The following is a 6165-nucleotide window of genomic DNA, read 5'->3' as shown; positions in this document are numbered from 1 at the left end:
CATCTGAGCATTGCTTTTTGGTGACTGTTTCTCATTGACCAGCCTGCACTCCTGTTGTGATGCTGAGGAATTTGATGAGTGCCAATTGAAGTGCTAAAGGAAGCCCTCAATGACACCTCAGTTGCGGGAAAGAGATAGAAATAACATGGAGGGAATCTTAACTCCACAATACAATCATATCTATCATAGCAGGCCTCTGCAGTGCACATCGCTTACCATTTCAGAAGGTGTTCCTTGAAACGAGATGTATGACGTCGTGCTGTGTAAGCAGGGATCTCTGGACAGGGAAGGACAAAACTACTCCAACCATTTTCCACACTAGAATGAAGAGTGCCTAGAGCTTGATGCTTATAAATGTATGGTTTTGCGCTGACAATGTTCAATGTCATGTTGCCAGGACTCACTCAACCCTCGGCTAAAGTTATGAGTTCAGCAATGAGACCATTTGTTTATGTCTATATTGTCATTCTGGGACCCCCTTAATCACACTATGAACAAACACAATTTAATTGATCGCTAATCGATTTTATAGCCTTGATCCTAACAAGTTTACTGTGTATCAATGTTCTACTGAAGCTTAACAAATCACCCCTAGTCTTAACGTTTTGCAGTGGGCTGCAAACACCCCGACGTCTTAATCTTTCCTAGAAGCAGAACAAACAATGAACGGAAGAACTGTGATTTCCTTCGGTGTAAAGAGCCTTTCTTGTCGCCGATGGCATGTGCTTTCTATTGAACGCTTTGCAACTTGAACTGGCAGACAGAACATCATGGGACTCCTTATTCTGCTGGATGAGGTGAGCGCCTTGTGAGCCTCTGTCTCTGTGCCACTCTTAAAATCGTTAAAGAATTGCAGTATCAGCAATGTACATATTACGATGACTGTGCCATTACAAGCGTCCTTCTCTTCTGTAAATCACAGAACCTCTAATTGACAATGTTGCAATAAAGTTTACATTTTCTTACCACGAACATTAGACACATTCTCTCTCTGGTATCATCCCTGTGTTTAATGACATTTAGGCCGATATACCGTTATTTTTTTAAGATCATTTATATAGTTTATATAGAGTTAAATGTCCATATTTGTTAAATAATAGTCAATGTGTCTTTATACGTGTCTGTGATTCCAATACTGATTGCACCTTAACCCCAATGAAATCATTTTCTTAAATGGAGTTTAAAGGAGATTCTCAGAAAAATGACCCCTCCCCCCCCCCCCCCTCTGGGCTGCGGTCCACTCTGGGGCTCCGGGTTCTTCTCTGCAACTCAATACAGTCGAGCAGCGCCACCCCCCCCCCCCCCCCCCCCCCCAGACATACACACACATACACACTATTCATCTGACCTCCCCACCACCCCCCAATCACCACCTTCCAGAGGAGCGTCCGGACCCCGCCTGCAGGGGCCTTGTGACTAAGACATGTTGATGAGACATCGTAAAATGGGTTTCTGAAAGGGCCAATTTAAGAGGAACGACTGAGAGACTGAAAGCACGTTTGATCCTTACTTTATTATTAGAATATTATTTTTAGAAACCCTTTATGGAGAATGACTTATAGAGGGAACCACCAGTACCCATAACACGTCCCAGCAAACCCCAGGAGTCAGAAAAGGGTATCCCCTCTCCTGGATGAATGAATATAAACCAGGACCAGCAACATGGCCACCCTGCCATCCCTCGCTGCTCAACGGCTCAGAGTGGATCCAACTGGCATGGCCCAGAGCAGCCCCGGCCCAATGACTTATTTTAGAAAGTGCAAGTCAAGGTGTTAAGTTTCAGCGTCTGCTCTGATCAGTGAATGGGTTTCCCTGCTTGCCTCTAACCAGAAGGACAACTCAATAGCCTGCTATGCTGCCCGGAACGGCCTTCTGGTGGAAACATGCACTCAGCAATGGTGTTTTTACCTTCCCACACTTACAATTTGTGTTGTCGTAAGGTTGTAACTAAGTGAACTCATATGGAACAGAGCCCACATCTTGTCATTGTAATAATGATAGACACTTATATCAGAGCTGTTAGGTTGATTGTCACACAGAGGGATGCGTGTGAAATCGATCCCCGTCGCCCTGCTGCCAAACGGCAGGTTCACATGTTGATAAACCGCGAGCAGGTCCAGGGAATGCAGGCCTTGAAACACTAGCCAGCCAATGAGAGCTTAGCTTGGGTTGACATGGGGGCTCGGAAACATTGTGGAGTGTGTTTGTGTGTGTGTTCGCATGGCTGTGTATGTCACACTTTTTTAAGCCAATATGGTGGAGCGATTGAATAAGCATGAAATGGGAAAGGGTCAGGTGAACTGACTTCCTTCTTCTCCTCTCCTGGGAAACCTGGCCCCTAACCACACCTTTAAATCGCTAGGGTTTGATATGAGGTCAGGCTGGGTGTCCCTGGGCCAGAGAAAGCAGGTAAGCACCGGATCAGCCCCAGCTAGTGCAAGGCTAACACCTCACCACTAGGAAGAGACCAGAGCATTCACTTCAATTATCGCACCTCAAAATGGAAATCGTTAAACGTTCTCAGAAGTTAGGAGTTGAGTGAGCAAATTGAGAAGGGGCAATGCAGATGTTTGTCACAAATGCTGACACCCGTCAGAAACTGACACCCGCATTTCTTACATGCTTTTCCTGCTATTTGATGATGGGAAAACCCATTAAACTATTAGCCTCGGAACCAGATCTCACGTTCTTAATCTCATGTTTCATTTGCTCTTCAGATAGTGTCGTGCTCCCCTCCCATACGAAAATATTTCGGCTCGGTACAAGATAGACCGATCAATCACAGCAATTAATCTAATAGGAGGCGGTGTGGTGACCCACAAGTACAATTAAGAGACATTCACCAAGGGACTGTACCTTTAAAGCAAAGGGTTACGTAACAGAGTTGCGTTTTTTTTACCTGGTGTCCCCGTTTTGACCTCACTCATGTTTGATGTGAAGTTTTATATTGAAGTGGAGAGTAAAGCCGACTCGACGCATCTCCGTCTCTTGTCTGATCATTTATTGCACTCCACAATTGGTGACCCCGACGCGAGTTGGATACGGCTCGGTTATGTCTCACATCGACGTTGGTGAACATGCTGCTGCTGCGGCACAGGCCACTGCTGGTGGCGCGGCTGACGTCGCGGTAAACGTCGGTGCTATCTACGCTGCCACCGCTGCCACCAGTTACCAGACTTTTGGCAGCACAACCCACGGCCGTGGTTTCAACACATCGAGGCCCAGTTCCAGCGGAGAGGAATAACGCAGGATGTTACAAAGTATTTCCACATTGTAGCGGCCTTAGATGCCTCGACGACGGCCAGGGCTATGGCGCGGCAAGTACGATGCACTCAAAACGTTCCTGTTGAACCTCTTTGAACTGTCGGAGCTGGAGAAGGCGGACCGCCTGCTTTCCCTGAATGGCCTGGGCGACAGCAAGCCATCCGAGTTAATGGAGAGGATGCTGGCTGTGCTGGGCTCGGCGGATCCCTCATTCCTTTTCGCCCACATTTTCCTGCAGCAGCTTCCAGCACCCCTGCGCACCGCACTGGCCAGCTCCCCCCTCTTTTCCTCTAGGGACTACCGGACGCTGGCTGTGGAGGCAGACAGGATTTCCCTCACCAACGGGCAGCAGTTAGTCCATGCACTGCTGCCCCCCCACCACACGCCTGCCCCGCTTCCACCCCCAGAGTACGACCCGGACACCGCAGCTGCTGTGATGGCCCGCCAACAGCGGGACGACGGGTGGTGTTATTACCATTCCAGGTTTGGGGCCAAGGCCGAGCAATGTCGCCAGCCTTGCAGTTTTGGGTCCCAGGGAAAAGCCTGGGCCGGCGCTCTTTAGCGGCTGTGAGCGCTGGCCGTGACTGTAAGCTGTTGTTCGTCACTGACACCTTGTCCAGCCGGCAGCTGGTGGTCAATTCTAAAGCTCAGCGCAGCATCCTGCCGGCGAAGCCTGTGGACACCATGACTGGAGCTCCTGGCTCTTTTCCTCGCCACCCGTCATTTCCGTTTCATGTTGGAGGGCCGTCGGTTCATGACTTTCGTTGACCACAAGCCGCTGACGTTCGCCATGGCCAAGTCTTCGGAGCCATGGTCTGGTCGACAGCAGCGTCAGCTCTCCGCCATCTCCGAGTACACCACTGACATTCAGCACGTGGCCGGCAAAGACAATTTTGTAGCCGACTGCCTCTCCCGGGTGGTTACTTGGTCCGTCCACTTGGGCCTCGACTACACAGCCATGGCTGAGGATCAGGCTGCGGCCTCTGAGGTGCAGGCCTACAGGACGGTCCCCACGGCACTGCTCATGAAAGATGTGGTGTTTGGTGCGGCAAACGCTACACTCCTCTGCGACGTCTCCACCGGCCCACCACGCCCCATGGTACCTGCTGGCTGGAGGCGTAAGGTCTTTGACACTGTCCACGGCCTTTCCCACCCCAGTGGTGAGGCCTCTGCCAAGCTGGTGGGGGCCAAGTTCGTCTGGCCGGGCCTGCGGAGGGACGTCAGGGCCTGGGCTGCTGTCTGTGTGGCGTGCCAGCATGCAAAGGTGACTCGTCATACTAAGGCCCCCTTGGCACCCTTCAAAGTGCCAGAGAGAGGTTTTGACCATGTGAATGTGGATCTGGTGGGCCCACTTTTTCCCTCCCTTGGTTACACCTACCTCCTCACCATGGTGGACAGGACCACCAGGTGGCCAGAAGTGGTTCCCCTGTCCTCTACTACATCAGCGGAAGTGGCCCGGGCGTTCATTATGGCTTGGGTGGCCCGTTTTGGCACACCGTCCAACCTTTTCTCGGACCGGGGTCCGCAGTTCACGTCAGAGCTTTGGACTGCGGTCGCTGGGGTCCTGGGGGTGAAGGTCCACCGTACCACAGCCTATAACCCACAGAGCAACGGACTTTGCGAGCAGTTTCATCATGACATGAAGACCGCGCTCAGGGCCAGCCTTACGGGCAGTGACTGGGCTGACCGCCTCCCATGGGTTATGCTGGGCCTTCGCTCTGCCCCCAAGGAAGATCTTCAAGCCTCATCAGCTGAGCTGGTGTACGGCCAGCCCCTGTGCATCCCAGGGGAGTTTCTTCCAGATGCCACGACCCAGTGGTCAGTTGCCTCCCATCGTGCTGTGTCCCGGGGGCATTGCCGACGCTATTGTTCCCATTCTGACATCTCACCATGGCCTCCCCCAGTCCTACGTTCCCAGGGATTTACCGTCAGCCAAATATGTTTTCATCCGCCACGACGGCCACCGTACCCCGCTGCGGCCCCCCTATGATGGGCCCTTCCGTGTCCTGGAGGGAGGGTCTAAGAACTTCGTTGTGGATATGGGGGGCAGGCCAGAGCGGGTGGCTATAGACCGTCTCAAACCTGCTCATGTGGATATTGGCGAACCGCTCCAGCTGGCCTAACCCCTGCGGCGAGGGCGCCCCCCTGTGGCAACCTCAACATCTGCCCCTGCCCTTTGCTCTTCTCCTGTTAAGCGCAGCCGTTCTGGCCGCCTGGTCTGCCCCCCTATACGTTGACTTTTCTAGGGACTGTTATGAGCTGGTTTGTTCTGTTTTGCACTAGTGGGTGTCCTGTGTTCTCTTTGGGGTAGCTGTTAGGACTGGCTCTGTTATTTTGGGTGAATTCTGGGGGGGGGCTTTGTGGTGACCCACAAGAACGATTAAGAGACATTCACCAAGGGACCTTTAAGGGAAAGGGTTACGTAACAGAGTTGCGGTTTTAACCGGTGTCCCCATTTTAACCTCACTCACGTTTGATGTGAAGTTTTATATTGAAGTGGAGAGTAAAGCCGACTCGACGCATCTCCGTCTCTTTTCTCCTCATTTATTGCACTCCACAGCGGGATAAATACAATGACGGTGAAGAGGAGCACCGGAAAGGCATTTTAAACCACAACAAAGATGGCTTCCACTGATGCAGAACAGTTGATTCCGCTACCGAGACAGAACTAACAGAATTGGACGGTATATTTTCACTAAAAGTATAACAAATGACTGCACTTAACGCTCTTCTCTGCTGCAAACATGTCTGTTTACAATTTTTTCGTTGCTCAGTGATGCGTCACCCGTTTCTTTGCTCTGATTGGTTGTAGGCCTATCCAATAGTGTCCAGAGGGATGTTGTCTGCGTCCCCTTGGTAAAGCCCCTTGGAAATCAAAAATGAACGGAACGTTCGAGACGA

This window comes from Pollachius pollachius (assembly GCF_949987615.1).
Source record: "Pollachius pollachius genome assembly, chromosome: 9".
In the NCBI taxonomy this organism is placed as follows: domain Eukaryota; kingdom Metazoa; phylum Chordata; class Actinopteri; order Gadiformes; family Gadidae; genus Pollachius; species Pollachius pollachius.
The sequence above is the reverse complement of the archived record's forward strand: the minus strand, read 5'-3'. Positions refer to the sequence as shown.